This window comes from Cyanistes caeruleus, chromosome 4 (assembly GCF_971803275.1).
Source record: "Cyanistes caeruleus chromosome 4, bCyaCae1.hap1.1, whole genome shotgun sequence".
Taxonomy (NCBI): Eukaryota; Metazoa; Chordata; class Aves; order Passeriformes; family Paridae; genus Cyanistes; species Cyanistes caeruleus.
Window position 1 is genome coordinate 60,240,113 of NC_141704.1, and position 13,803 is coordinate 60,253,915.

General features: G+C 40.0%; 1 long non-coding RNA gene across 6 annotated transcripts; it reads left to right on the forward strand.

Annotated features, from left to right (window-relative positions):
* Positions 1-606: 606 nt before the first annotated feature.
* On the forward strand, positions 607-13,563 carry LOC111929594 (uncharacterized). 6 transcript variants are annotated; one of them, XR_015285710.1, is made up of 5 exons: positions 607-829; positions 6,192-6,281; positions 6,881-7,171; positions 7,531-8,808; positions 11,616-13,563. It is a non-coding gene; the product is annotated as an uncharacterized LOC111929594 (long non-coding RNA). The 6 variants fall into 6 exon arrangements; XR_015285709.1 differs by having other exon boundaries at positions 627-829; positions 6,884-7,171; positions 11,616-13,525; XR_015285708.1 differs by lacking the exon at positions 11,616-13,563 and adding an exon at positions 2,494-2,700 and having other exon boundaries at positions 648-829; positions 7,531-8,873.
* The last annotated feature ends 240 nt before the right edge of the window (positions 13,564-13,803 follow it).

The window sequence follows — 13,803 nt, forward strand, 5'->3', positions numbered from 1 at the left end:
GCTGGCACAGGCCAGGATGCCATTGTCCTTCCTGGCCACCTGGGCGCACCTGGGCTCGTGTTCAGCACCTCTTGGCCAGCAGCCCAAGGCCTTTTTTGTGGGGCCATTGGAAATTGCACAGAACCATCAGTGGAATGGGGAGAGTTTAGTAACAACTCCAGGGGGCCCAGTCTGATTTAGGGACTCTTTGGCAGCTTTGGTAACAAGACAAGTGGGCCCAGTTCCCCTTAAGGGCTCTGCAGCCGCCTAAAGTAACCAGCCCATAGCGCTGCAGGGGAACGTTGTGTCCCAAGTGCAGGTGTAAAGTATTTCCTTGGACACCAGTTCCCACTCTTCCAGAAGGTTTGGTTTTATTTAGCGATGGCTCGTGCCCGGCGGCCGAAGCGCCTCCTGCCCCCGCGTTCCGGGCGGAGCTGGCAGCGCAGCCATGGAGTAACGGCCGCTGCGCGCGGGACCCCGCGGCCGCCGCTGTCCCGGCTACAGTCGAAGCCTCGGCGCGAGCACCGGGACGGGGGGCGGGGCCTGTACCCCTCGCGCTGCTCGGCCACCAATGGGGAGCCTTGGAACGGGCGGGGCGGGCGGGGATTGGCTGGGACCGTTGGGAGGGGGCGGGGCGCGGAGGGGCCGGTCCCGGCTGAGGGGCCGTTGGTGCGGCAGAGTCGGAGCGGCGGCGGCCGGCGCGGCCCCGGGGAGCGGGCTCTGACGAGAGAGGGACCGACAGACCCACGGCGAGGGAGGAGCCAACCCCCGGCAAAGGAGCGGCCACGGCGAGAGAGGAACCGAGCCCTGGCAAGGGATTGTCTGACCCCGTGCGAGGGAGTGAGCCCCGGTGAGTGGCCCCTAATGAGTGCCCCTCGCGGCGTGGTGTCGGGCCCAGTACCTGTGCTCTCTAACTGATCTACATCTGTACTTGCTGACGGGAAATAAGCATCTGTCTGACATCTGGAACAGGACTTTCATGCTGACCTGTAGGGAGGCTGCTGGCACTTATTCCTTTTGGGTCACTTTTCAGGTACATTATTGAGGTATGATCTGGATGCAGAGTTTGGTTTCTCACACAGCTGTTGGATGAATCGTTTTGCACAAAGGATGGTGGAATGTTGCACTGGCATTTGCCCTGTAGTGTTTCACACGTTACAAGCCATTTTGGAATCCAAATAAAGCTTATGTAGTTAGGAAATAAGTATGTAGGGAATATGCACAAATATTCCTTGTGTGACATATTCCTTTTTGAGGTTTTTAAGAAATAGTAACTGTATAACAACAATACCCATTTGTTTCAAATTAATAGACAAGAAATAGATCAAAATCAAAGGACAAGGAGCTGAATGTAGTTACCAGCTGTCCTGTCTCTCCACCAAAAATGGGATGACAGGCTTACATGAAATACATTTCTAGAACTGTATAATAGGTTATATGTATTACTAGTCTGAAATGACAACAGCTCTATATTGCCATATCGGCTTATCCAATACTGAATAGAAACTTATTAGAAGTGGTGTATGTGCATATGGGATAGTGTTTTGAGGGGTTTTGTCTTGTATGTATTTACAGTAAATACATTCTCTCTCTTCTACGTGGTTTTGTGTGCATTCCTGACTTCTGCCATAAATTTCTCCCTGGCTAAGTGGGAGGTGTACAAGAAGGTGCTGTCCCCGCTGCTGGGAAGGTTTTCCTTGAAATACATGCACACTTCGCTATCTTCTGAAATTGTAGTGTGTCTGTTCTTAGAGTCTTTAATAACCATTGTGTAGCCAGAGGAAATGTGAACATAAATGGTCTCACCTTCCCCACACATTCAGTTCAAACAAAACCAGGAAGCAATCTGTGTCATCTTTTAGAATAAAGTATAGCATTTCTATCTCTTATGATTAGTCAAACTGTTGATGTGGTAGGCACTTCTTCATCAGTGGAAAAGTACTGGTTGATAATTTTGGCACTTCAAATTGTCAGTGAACTCTTGCTGGTATTTGACCAAGATAGTTTTACCTGTTCAAGCTCCATTAAGCCAAGGGACTTGAACAAAATGCGTTGTGTGGACTGTTAGAAAGGGTGCTATAGTTGCTACTCACTTGTTACTATAGTTACTAGGGTTTGGGAGAGAGTCTAAATTCAGTTTTTTGAGGAGAAAAACTCAGCCTAACAAAGGCTGGTGGGTACAGCAGAGTCTAATGGAACATTTGGAAAAGTGGCGCAGGATATTTGGCTGCAGGGATGAGAAGAGAGAAGTCATTTCGTGAGCACCTGATGGAGCCTCTGTGTATTGTGTGCACACCATATTTATTAATAATTTAATTTATTTAATAAATTATTAATAAATTTAATTAATTATTTTTAATAATTAAAATTAAAAATAATTAAATATTAAAATATTAATTATTAATAAAATATTAAAATTAATTTATTAATAATTTAATTTAATTGATACCCATATTAATTAAAAGCTGTATTAATGCAGGGTCACTAAGACTCAATTTTTTCTTCATATTTTAGGTGTCATAAATAAATAGGAAATCAATGGACTTCAGGCGTGGATCATTACCCATGTACTTTGGTTTACAAATGCTTCTTCCACTTCTCACCTACCATTATTTTTGACAGCTGGATTCATCTCCTGTGGTGTGCCAATATCTTGGAATATGCAGTGGCCACGTTTGCAATGATTAGGGGCTACTTTTTCCCTGCCAGTACCAAAGACTGGTATGTGAATTTTAGTAATGAGAGAATTCTAGGTATGAGAGGTTCAAATGGTTACGTAAAATTTGAGTATTTAAATTGAATGACAGGATATATTTCACTGGTTTCACAGGGAGCTTGAGCAGTGTATGGCAGTGGTTCTTTGCTTCACTAGCACCATCCCCTGTGTTTTGTGCTGCACACCATGGCACTGGCAGCCTCAGTGTCACAGAGAGCTGCAAAGGAGGTTTGGTTGTTGGTTGCTTGTCAAGGGATGAGCGGTGGAAATGGGGAACTACAGAACCTTAAACAAAAGGTTGTGAAACTTGTTACAAATTAGTGCCGTTTTCAGCACTTGACAATATGGAATATGGTCAACTGAGGTTTATTTTGGTATGGAAACCAGGATTTGTGAAGCTACTGAGCTGAGCTGGTTGGCCTGGGGTAAAGTTATTTATTTTCATAGTAGGTGCTATGGGCATTCTTTTGGATGGGAGCCGAGACAGTGTCACAAGCACAGGCATGGTTTCACTATTGCTGAGCAGTGTTTACACAGCATCAAGGCCTTTTCTGCATCTCACCCCACCCACCAGGGAGTGGGCTGGGTGAGCACAAGGAGTTGGGAGGGGACACTGCTTACCCCAAGGGACCCAAGGAATATCCCAGGCTGCATGGCATCCTGTTCAGCACGTAAAGCTGGAGAAAGAGGGAAGTGAGGGATTTCAGGAGTGATGGTATTTGCCATTCCAAGTTACCATTACATGTGGGTGAGCCCTGCTTTCCTGGAGATGGCTGAACATCTGCCTGCAGGTGGGGAATAGATTCCTTATTTTGCTGTGTTTGTGTGCATTGTTTTTCTTTTTGCTATTAAACTGTGTTTGTCTCAACCTGTGAGTTTTATCCTTTTGCTGATTCTCTCCCCCATTGCACTGTGGGGGAGTGAGCGAGCAGCTGTGTGGGGTGGGTTGCCATCTGGGGTTAAACCATGAGAGTCCTTTTTGGTGCCTGACATGGAGCTTGAAGGGTTTGAGTTAACAGCAGCTTTGGCTGGAATGTGCTGGGTTGGATTTAGAGCTGTTGGCGCTGTTGTGGTCAGGCTCCCGTGCCTGCCATGGAGCTCGTTAGGGGTTTCATTTTGATTTTGCTGCAGTCTGTAGTGCTTCTCCTCTTCCTGTGCTGTGCCTGGGGACACGGATGACAGCCATGGTGACAGACCTGGGCTGGGAGGTGGCCAGGGCAGCGCTGCTGTTTCTGTGCTGCTGGAACTCCAGTGTGAGCTGAAGTCAAGAGAACTGTGAGCTGTGGATGAGCCCCCATGGGAACAGGATACCCCCAGGCATCAGTGGCTGGGGATAAGCCCATGGCAGAGCAGGAACCTCTCAGAGCATCTGTGGCCGTGGTTATGTCTGTGCCCAAGAAGGGATTGTGGCCCCAGGATAAACCCAAAGCCGCTGTGGCTGTGGATAAGGCCATGCTCAGCAGGTGCCCCTTGAAACATCAGTGCGTGTGCATGGGGTCGTGCTGGAGCACATCACAGCCGTGGCCATGGATAAACCCCTGGCAGAGCAGTTACAGCCTTGGAGGTACTGCAGCCATGGCTAAGGCCACATCCACTTCTTTAGTGTGGAGGGAAAACTTCATTCCCCATCTCTTGTGTAAAATCATATTTGTAAAAATGTACAGTTATAAATTCTTAGTTTCAGGGCAAATGCAATACTGAATATTTTCCTTCAGCTCTTTCTTTTCTTGTTACGTGGTTATCTTTCAGAGTGACTAAAGGATACAAAAGGAGCTCTTGGAAAAGGTTGATTTCAAGAGCTGCTTGGAATTCTATTTTCCAAGGTGAAACTAAAAAGAAAGAGGGATCGTAGTATGAACTATGCAGCTTGTAACAAGCATATGTTACATACCATACTATATATGGTAGTTATGTTCAAGCTGAAAGACTTTTTAAAAATTAGATTTAATTGAAATGAAATTAATTTTTTAAAATTTAATTTTAAATTACCTCTTTAAAATGTTTAATTTATTTTTTTTATAATTATGCCACATAAATATCCTGTTAGTTTTCAGAGTAAATAGAAAAGTGTGTCAATTGAAAAGTGTTTTGTAGAAGCAGCTGAATGCACTGATCTTCATGGTAGGTTTGGATGAGTTGTGTGTTTTTGAGTTTGTTGCAGTCATCCTGGAGAGGATGGTCTGGGCAGGAGAAAAAGACTCTCTGCAAACGTAGAAAACAAATGTATCTTGTAGCTGGGCTTTGCTTCAGAGCTGGATCTACACACATCCTTTCCTTATGTAGCTATGGAAATTGCACTGCCCCTTTGCTGTTAATGCCAAGGTTATTTGAATATTGCAATATTTTGTCTGGACTCTTAAATCATGGTAGCCTTGCACAGCACAGTGTGGTCCCTTCTGTTCCCTGAGAAGTCTTGGATGTTTTGTGGAAGAAATTGCCCCTTCAAGACCAATAAAAAACCATTTTAGTCTGTTCTGTAAGCTTCATCCTAACATAAGCGCTGTGTAAGCAGTGCTCCGAGCAGTGTCCCACTAATGTCACCCTTGAAAACTGGAATCAGAAGGACCATCAGCTTGCTCATCTTCATGCCTGGGTCACCTTGTTGTATGCATGGTAGTGCTGTCAAATTCTTTTCTTCCAGAATACAAATAAAATAAAAGAGAAATAAAACAAAATAAAATAAAATAAAAAGAGGGTGGATTTTGGGGGGTGTATATTGGATTATTTTTTTGTCCTGATACTTGTTATTTATTGATACTCTGTGGCCAATATCCTAACCTATGAAGTTTGAAGATCACCTATCCAATCTCTGTAGTGTGGTGGGAATTTCAAATGTAAAAGTGTCAGTATTTGCAAAATGGTACTTATTTAACTTGGGTTAAATAAAACATTATAGAAAAACACAGCAAAATCTTCTGGTAATTACTTGGAGCAGTTAACAAAGTAGTTTGTCTGGATTATTGTTGGAAGAAAAGTTACAAATTCTCACTTGGAGAGGGCACAAGAGGCTGAGCAACTTCCAGATTTAGATCTACCTAAGGAGCAAAGTACATCCCAGTGCTGCAGTGTATAACCATCATTATGGATTGTCAGTGCTCTGTTTATGGATGGAATGGAGTGGGGAGAGGGGAACTTGCAATTCCTCTGGAAAGGGAGGATGCCTTCACACATGGGAAACCTCTGCCACGTCTGTCATTTCTGAGAGGCTCCACCTTTGCAGCATAAGGTTGGTTGTAATGGAATGGGATTGCTTGATTCCAGTTTTACTCTGATGGTGGCAATGACAACAGGAGAATGCGCTGTGGCCTTGTGGTGGTATCCAAACTATTTTCTGCTCTTAATTACCAGTCTAAGGTTCTGATCATGTGTTAATCTGGAGCTGCACTGCCTAAATTGGTTCTGTTCAATAATGCAGAGTCTTCCCTCAAGGTTAAAAGTGATATGCAGTTGAAGATATATCTGTAATAGCATATTTTTTCTACTTTATTTCATACAGGATAAAAAAAGTCTAAATGTGTGAGTCAAACCAAAAGCTTGCTTTATTTATAGATGACGGATACACATCTACTTTATGGCTACTGGACAGGTAATGAAACTATTTTTTTTAAATTTGGAGATGAGGAATAGGTTTAAAACATTTTCCCTTAAAAATGTAAAAATTACACAGTTGACAGAAATGTAAAATACACGTATTATCAACTTAGCAAGGTATAAATCAAAACAATAAAAAGATCTAATAAGTACATGTTGCAACAGCTGCATCTCTGTAAAGCAGTATGGAAGGATTGGTAAATAACGACAAGAATAAAACAGAGGAAAGGTCATCTGAGTAGAGGAAGTGAAAAATGGAAACCAATGAGTTCAGAAGGGAAAGATATAAACCAAAAAGAAATTACCCTAATTTTGCAAGAAAAATAAAAAGAAAAATTTGTGTAACTACATCTTGTACACGGGGGAAATGAATAACTGTATAGTGTATTTTCAACTCCTAATCTAGAAAAGATGGTGTATAACCTAGGATGTGAACTACTAAGAGTTGCAACAGTAATAAAGCAATGACACAAGAAAGGTTCTCAGAATGACATTTACAAAATAATTTGTCCACTGTAAAACACATAGAACACAGATAATGTATTCAAAGGCAGAAACGGAGAAGCAAGGTACAAAACCTTTTTTTTATTAAAGCAGAACGTAAAAAACTAGGCATCCAAAACTGAGCTCCCAGAACCCAGAGGAAAGCCAGAGATTCTGAGGGACCGCAGAGTTCCAGGACCCTGCGTACCAGGAAAGGGTGGCGGTGCCATAGGGCAGGACATTGACACTGCTGAAACAATCGATCCTCCAGGCACAAAGGCAGCAGCGTTTCCATGGGCAGCTGAGTGTGTGGAGCAGGCAGTGCAGGAGCAGGAAGAGGAAGAAGGAGGAGACCCTTAAGAGACGACTGCCTGCACCCTCAGATGCGTGGGCCTCTGTAAGGTAGGAGTGATTCCTGGTCCAGAGTGGTAGTAGAGCTGCAAAGTTTTCATTAAAAATGTACCTAGCTTTTCTAGTAATTTCCCAATCAGTTTAGATGGAATAGTTTGAGCCTGGCTAGGCAGTAGGATAAAGGTTCCTGGGGTTTTCTACGCAGTAATCTAGATAATTCATTCCCTAGTTGCACCAGGGGATTTTTATTGCTAGGACAAGTGCTTGTAGAAGAATTTCTTCTGCAAATGCCGTTATTACTGGTGCTTAGTGCATTGGAGAAACTTTGTTACATCGCTCCTGCCTTGACTGGGAGAAGAAGCATTCTTTGTCATCTAATTCCAAATTCTCTTTCTTTCCTTTCCCCATAGTTTTGTGCAGAACCTCCTGATGCCTGAGCATGCAGATTGGCCCAGAAAATTGCGATGGCAAAACTGGAGTCCAGAGCCGTTCCAGGGGGTGTTTCCTGCAGCCACAAAGGCAGGGGCAATTTCCTGGAGCTGTCACGTGCCTGTCCAGGGCTTTGAGGATGCTGTGGTCGTGCCCCAGGAGAAGAGCCTTTGTGTTGTGCTGGAGCAGGCAGGTGGCAAAGAAAAGATGGAGTTCCAATTCTCAGGGAAGCCTGTGGCATCAGGAGTTTTGGAGCAGCAGGAGGAAGATGTCCAGCCTTGGGATATTTCAGCAAGAGCCTTCTTCAGGCCTGCCCGAGCGTTGGTGAGAGCTGCCACACTGTAATTGGTGGAAGGCCTTTGGCCAGGCGTCCCTGCTCTCTCAGAGCCACAGCTATAAGTCCAAGAGCCTGCTGTCTGAGGATGCCGATGGGCAGGGAAAGCCTGAAAGCAAAGCTGTGAGTCCAGCCCATAGCACCAGCGGGGCAGTCTCAGAAGAACGTGTCCCAGGCACAAAGCTGCTGGAGGTGCCAATTGCCAGTGCTCTGTGGCTCTGAGGAAAATGCAGTTCTTGCACCGCAGCAGAGCCTTGGTGTGGTGCTGGACAAGATCCTGCAGGCGCAAAGGCAGCAGCGTTTCCATGGGCAGCTGAGTGTGTGGAGCAGGCAGTGCAGGAGCAGGAAGAGGAAGATGTCCACTCTTGGGTGTAGCGGAGGAAAGTGCGGGCGGAAAAGAGGCAGGGAAGAAGGATCTGTCCTATACCTATACTGACTTTGATGTCATTTTCAGAGACTCCACCAAATGGGTGTCGTTTTGGGATCAGAACCTAATTCACTGAATCAGTGTAGGGATAACCACATCTGGATATAATCCTCCAAGACCACTTCAAAATTGATCCTGCTCTTATATTGATTGGGCCAAATTGTCATGTCAGTAGTGTCTCAAATTTGAATTTGATACTGAAAACATCTGAATTGTTGGTAAACTTGCCATGCAGGTAAAATCTAGGTCCGCCCAGTGTTTTAAGAACGCTTTAAGCCAGAAAGACGGGTCGTAACTCATTTTCGAAACAAGGTTCTTTATAATAGCATTTATGAGATGGTTAAAGCTCAGCAAACTGTTGAAGTGCATTTGTGTAAAGCAGATTATCAGGGGTCTTAGGCAACAGATCAATAGAACTGTCTAGGAAGTTGTTTAATCTTAAATTTCTCTCATGGTTACTGAATTTTAGCAATAATACGTTTTTCTGGAATTCTGGAGGCTCTATAGAAAAGAAAACCAGTAGAGATTGTAAGAAATAATTAAACCTTCAATGGAATGAAGGATGCAGCAGACTGTATTTTCCTCTATCCACTAGCAGATGTGTATCAGTGTTCTATCACAGATGTTTCAGTCATAGTCATCCTCCTCTCTCTAGGAAAATAACTATACTTTGCTGCAGCAGTGTTGGTGATAGGGGTGCCGCGACTACCCTGAAGAAGCCGTCCTGAAAAGGACTGCCCAGGGGCACAGGCACGTCCTCTGCCCGGCGAGTGATTTCAGCTCAGCAGCAGCGTGCAGGTAACATGGAGAGAGAGACTAGAGAGCTGTATGGCATTCCACTGAGAAATAGCCTTTATTATAGCAGGGCCCTCAGTGAAGGGAGCCAGTGACAGCAGCTCTCTCAGCTGGGGGGAAAAAAACCAGGGTATTGATAGGGAAGGAGAGGGGAGGGGGAAACTTGGATACATGTATCGGGGTGGACTGATAGGGAGGGAAACCAATGGGGTGTAACAAATTAACATAACTCCAGAACCTCTGGGAGTGGCACTTCTCTCGCTCTGAGAGAAAGTGCCTCGCCTAGGGAGAATCCCTCCAAGGGAGAGCCAGGATCTCTGAATTGGCCGGTTCCCCAGCCTCCACAATACTTTGCAGTTTCGAGAAGTGTCTTTTAACAAAATGTGAGACAATTTAAATTTCAAACCTGGTAGAAATTAATTTTGACATAAGGAAATAACAAAACTTAACCTTAAAAGAATACTAAAGCCATAAAACCTAAGATCACTCAGACCTAAACATACTTAATTCTATTAACACTCAATCTAATATCAAATGAAAACATACGTCATTCTTTATTACATATACTCTGTTATTACAAAAAAGGAAAATGAAAGTTTGGGATATACCTCTTAAACAAAATATAACAGCAACACGGTTTTACTATAGGGATTATAAAGATGTGACAAATACATTATGATTTTATCTTATTTAGCCTTGAGAATAATTCATAATAACTGCAGATGTTACTGAAAATACTTGCTTGTAGTAGGGATTTTCCTGGTATGGGCTTAAGTTTATTAGAAATTTTAAAATGCAGTTCTACTAGAGAAAAAACAATACAATGCAGGGTTTGGCAAATTGCAATTCAGTTTTTGTAGCACATTGCAGAAACATCAAGTCCAATTTTTTATTAAAATCCAAAGTCCAAATAGGTATATATGCTATCACATGTGTTTTTATAACAAAAAGATTCACAATGAAATTACCGTATTGAAATAGAGGAAAAACCAAACGAGTAATATATAGTTAACTTAACTTGTCTTCTTGTACAGTGAAGTTTTCCTAGCTAATTATTTTTTCAATCATGAGTATTTTCTGTAGATAACATTGATTTGAAAGTCGTTTTGTCAGTAGCTGTAAATCACTCGATATTTTGACATTAGATTTTAAAACTAATTATTGCAATGTAACTTTTTAATTCTGTTAATATTTACTGTAAACATTTCTAAAGAGGGTTTTTTTTTGAATTTTCTAAGGGGTTGTAGTAATTTCTCCAGTGAAACTGTAAAACTACAAGAACTCATAATTACTTAAAAACACAAAATTTACTCTAAAAGGGTGTATAAAAGCATTCTAAGAAAACAATGAACCAAGACTTTTTAGCAAGCTGGGTACTATCCTGGCACTTCTTAAAGTTACCTTGCAATAATTAGTTTTAAAATCTAATGTCAAAATATCGAGTGATTTACAGCTACTGATAAAATGACTTTCCAATTAATGTTATCTACAGAAAATATTCATGATTGAAAAAATAATTAGCTAGGAAAACTTCACTGTACAAGAAGACAAGTTAACCATACATTACTCATTTGCTTGTTTTTTCCTCTATTTTAATAATTCATAGTAATATGAATAATTCAAGGTAATTTCATTGTGAATTTTTTTGCTATAAAAAACACATATATACCTATTTGGACTTTGGATTTTAATAAAAAATTTGACTTGATGTTTCTGTGATGTGCTACAAAAACTGAATGGCAATTTGCCAAACCCTGCATTGTTGTGGTTTTTCTCCAATAATACTGTGCTTTAAAAGTCCTAACAAACTTAAGCCCATACCAGGCAAATTCCTACTATGAGTGAATATTTTCAGTAACATCTGCAGTTATTATGAGTTATTCTCAAGGCAAAATAACATAAAATCATAATGTATTTGTCACATCTTTCTAATCTCTACAGTAAATCCATGTTATATTATGTTCAAAAGTAATTATATAATAACATATATAACATATGTTTAACATTAGACACTATATATATATCATATATAAAAAATATAATGTAACATATGCATAATTATATGTAAATTTATAGAAACATATTATGTAATAACATGTTTAAAAGGTATATACCAAACTTTCATTTCCATTTTTTGTAGTAATAGAGTAAGAATGAGTTATGTTTCATTTGATACAGATTAAGTGTTGATAGAATTAATCCAAGTTAAGTTTTACTAGGTTTAGGTCTGAGTGATCTTAAGTTAGCTTTTATCACTTTAGTATTCTTTTGAGGTTTTGTTATTTCCTTATTTCAAAATTAATTTCTACCAGGTTTGAATATTGTTTAATTTGTCTCACATTTTGTTAAAAGACACTTCTCTAAACTGCAAAGTATAAATTATTTTCCTAGAGAGATGAGGATGACTGAAACAGCTATGATAGAACACTGATAAACACCAGCTTATGAATGGAAGAAGATACAGTCTGTTGCATCCTTCATATCATTGAAGGTTTCATTATTTGCTACAGTCTCTATTGGTTTTGTTTTCTATAGGTAAGAAGGAAGAGTAGCAACTTTTATTAATAAAAATATTAATAGTTTAAAAGCTTTTACCATATTTCACTTCTTGCCATTGGGCCATGAATGTTTTCAAAATATTAACTTCTTCAGACACTTACTACTGATTAATTCATTATATAATGTGAATTTACAGATTTTTATGATGAGCAGTATTCATAAGGTATTATTACTATATTTATAGCTGGCTTTTCATATGCTTTACAAATTTTGTGTACCTTTAAGACACATGTCATTTGAGATGTTTTTGTTTTCTAACTGCTGATGCATCTCCTTAAACAAGTTATACAGCTGTTTCTGTACAGGTTTTTTTTGTTCTTTAACTCTTTCCCTTATTTAAGAAGGCTTGCTACTGTTTGATCCAGTGTAGCTTTATTGTTTTTTAGTGCTTCCAGAATTCCAGAAAAATGTATCATTGCTGAAAGCCAGTTACCCCAAGGTAACTTCAGATTAAACCAACTGCTAGACAGTTCTATTAATCTGTTGCCTAAGTCTTCTAATAGTTTGCTTTACAGAAATGCCCTTCAACAGTTTGCTGAGCTTTAACCATCTCATAACTGCTATTATTAAGAGCCTTGTTTTAAAAATGAGTTAAGAGACATCTTTCCAGTTTAAAGCTTAGGCCCTGGCCAGGCCTTGACTTTATCTGGATGGAATGTTTGCCAACAATTCAGATGTCTTCTGCATCAAATCAATATTTGAGTCACTTTTGACTTGGCAATTTGATCCTATTAATATGACAGCTGGATCAATTTTGAAGTGTTCTTAGAGGATCATTTCCAGAGGTGGTTATCCAGTCCTTCACTGATTTGAGGTTTGTCAGCTGTTTGCAGACTCTGAGATGCTGGTACAATGTTTTAGTGGGTAATAGTAATTCTATATCACATATATTATTAACAATGATTATTATCTAATTAATTTCTAAGTTTTTGCTCATTATCTGTATAGTTTTGTGTTGATGTTCATATGCATGATAAAAAAAAGTACATCTCACTTTTAAAAGCAAAAGGAGTTGATGCCCTAAGAACATTCAATTAATGTAGTATGTGCATTAGAAATTTAGACCACAATTCATTTTGAATAATGAAATATCTACACCAAAAATTTAGAAAAGATCATGAAATCTGAAGTCACAATTCAGTGTACCACAGCTAAGCCTAAATGATTCATTAACTTAAATGGGAGAAGTGCCTATGTTTTGTTGACAGGTTCAAAAGAGTCACCTATTTATCTGACCAGGCACTGTCTGCCTCCTAAAACACGAGACCTGGTAAACAGAGAAGTCACCATACAATCTTTGTAGTCAAAACAAGACTAAAAGTGGAACTGCCAGGACACAGCTATGTCTGAAAACTACAAAGACTGTTTGCCAACAGAAGTTTTATGTTATCATTATAATGTTGCATCTCTACTAATTTCTTCAGTTATTCCCTGTTTCAGGATTTGAAAGAACATTCAGTGATGTTAAGGATCAACACTTTCAGCTGATAGACTTTTGCCTGCTAAAACAGCACATCTGGAGTCTCAACTATTTGGACCTTAAAACAATAGTAATTTTTTCATTTTTAATGTCACTGGGGACATTATTTTTGTGCCATTTGCAAAACTGTGTACCTTGGGTTTTATATCAATGTAAAGGATGTAAAAAACCAGGAGTACTGTAAAGCTCTTTTGGCAAAAGTGTGGTATTAGCCCTTGCCTTCCTATTCTTGAAGAAGAATATAAGAAAGAATTTGCAAAAGAATCAGAGGATGTCCAAATTAAAAAAAAAAAAAAAATTAAAAAAAAATTGAATGCACAGAATAACTTTGTATCTTACCTTTGGTTAGTCCATGAAAAATGGAAAAAAAAAAAAAAAAAAGAATATGCTGAAAAATTTGCTTGAAAATTAAAAAAAAATGAGAGAAAAAACCCAAAACCTTTTGCCAAAAGATAATCTTAGAGAAATATGGAGTTAAATCAGATGTTAAGTTTGAATTTTACTTTGTTCACCTTTAGTAGTGTAGCTTTTGCATGCCTAACATGCATTAGTCAGCCTAGAAGCAATGTTTGGGTGACTTTAGCTAATGCTTCAGGTTTAGATACTATATGCTTAATATACTACCACTCCAGTAAATCCATTTTCAACTTGTTTAGTCA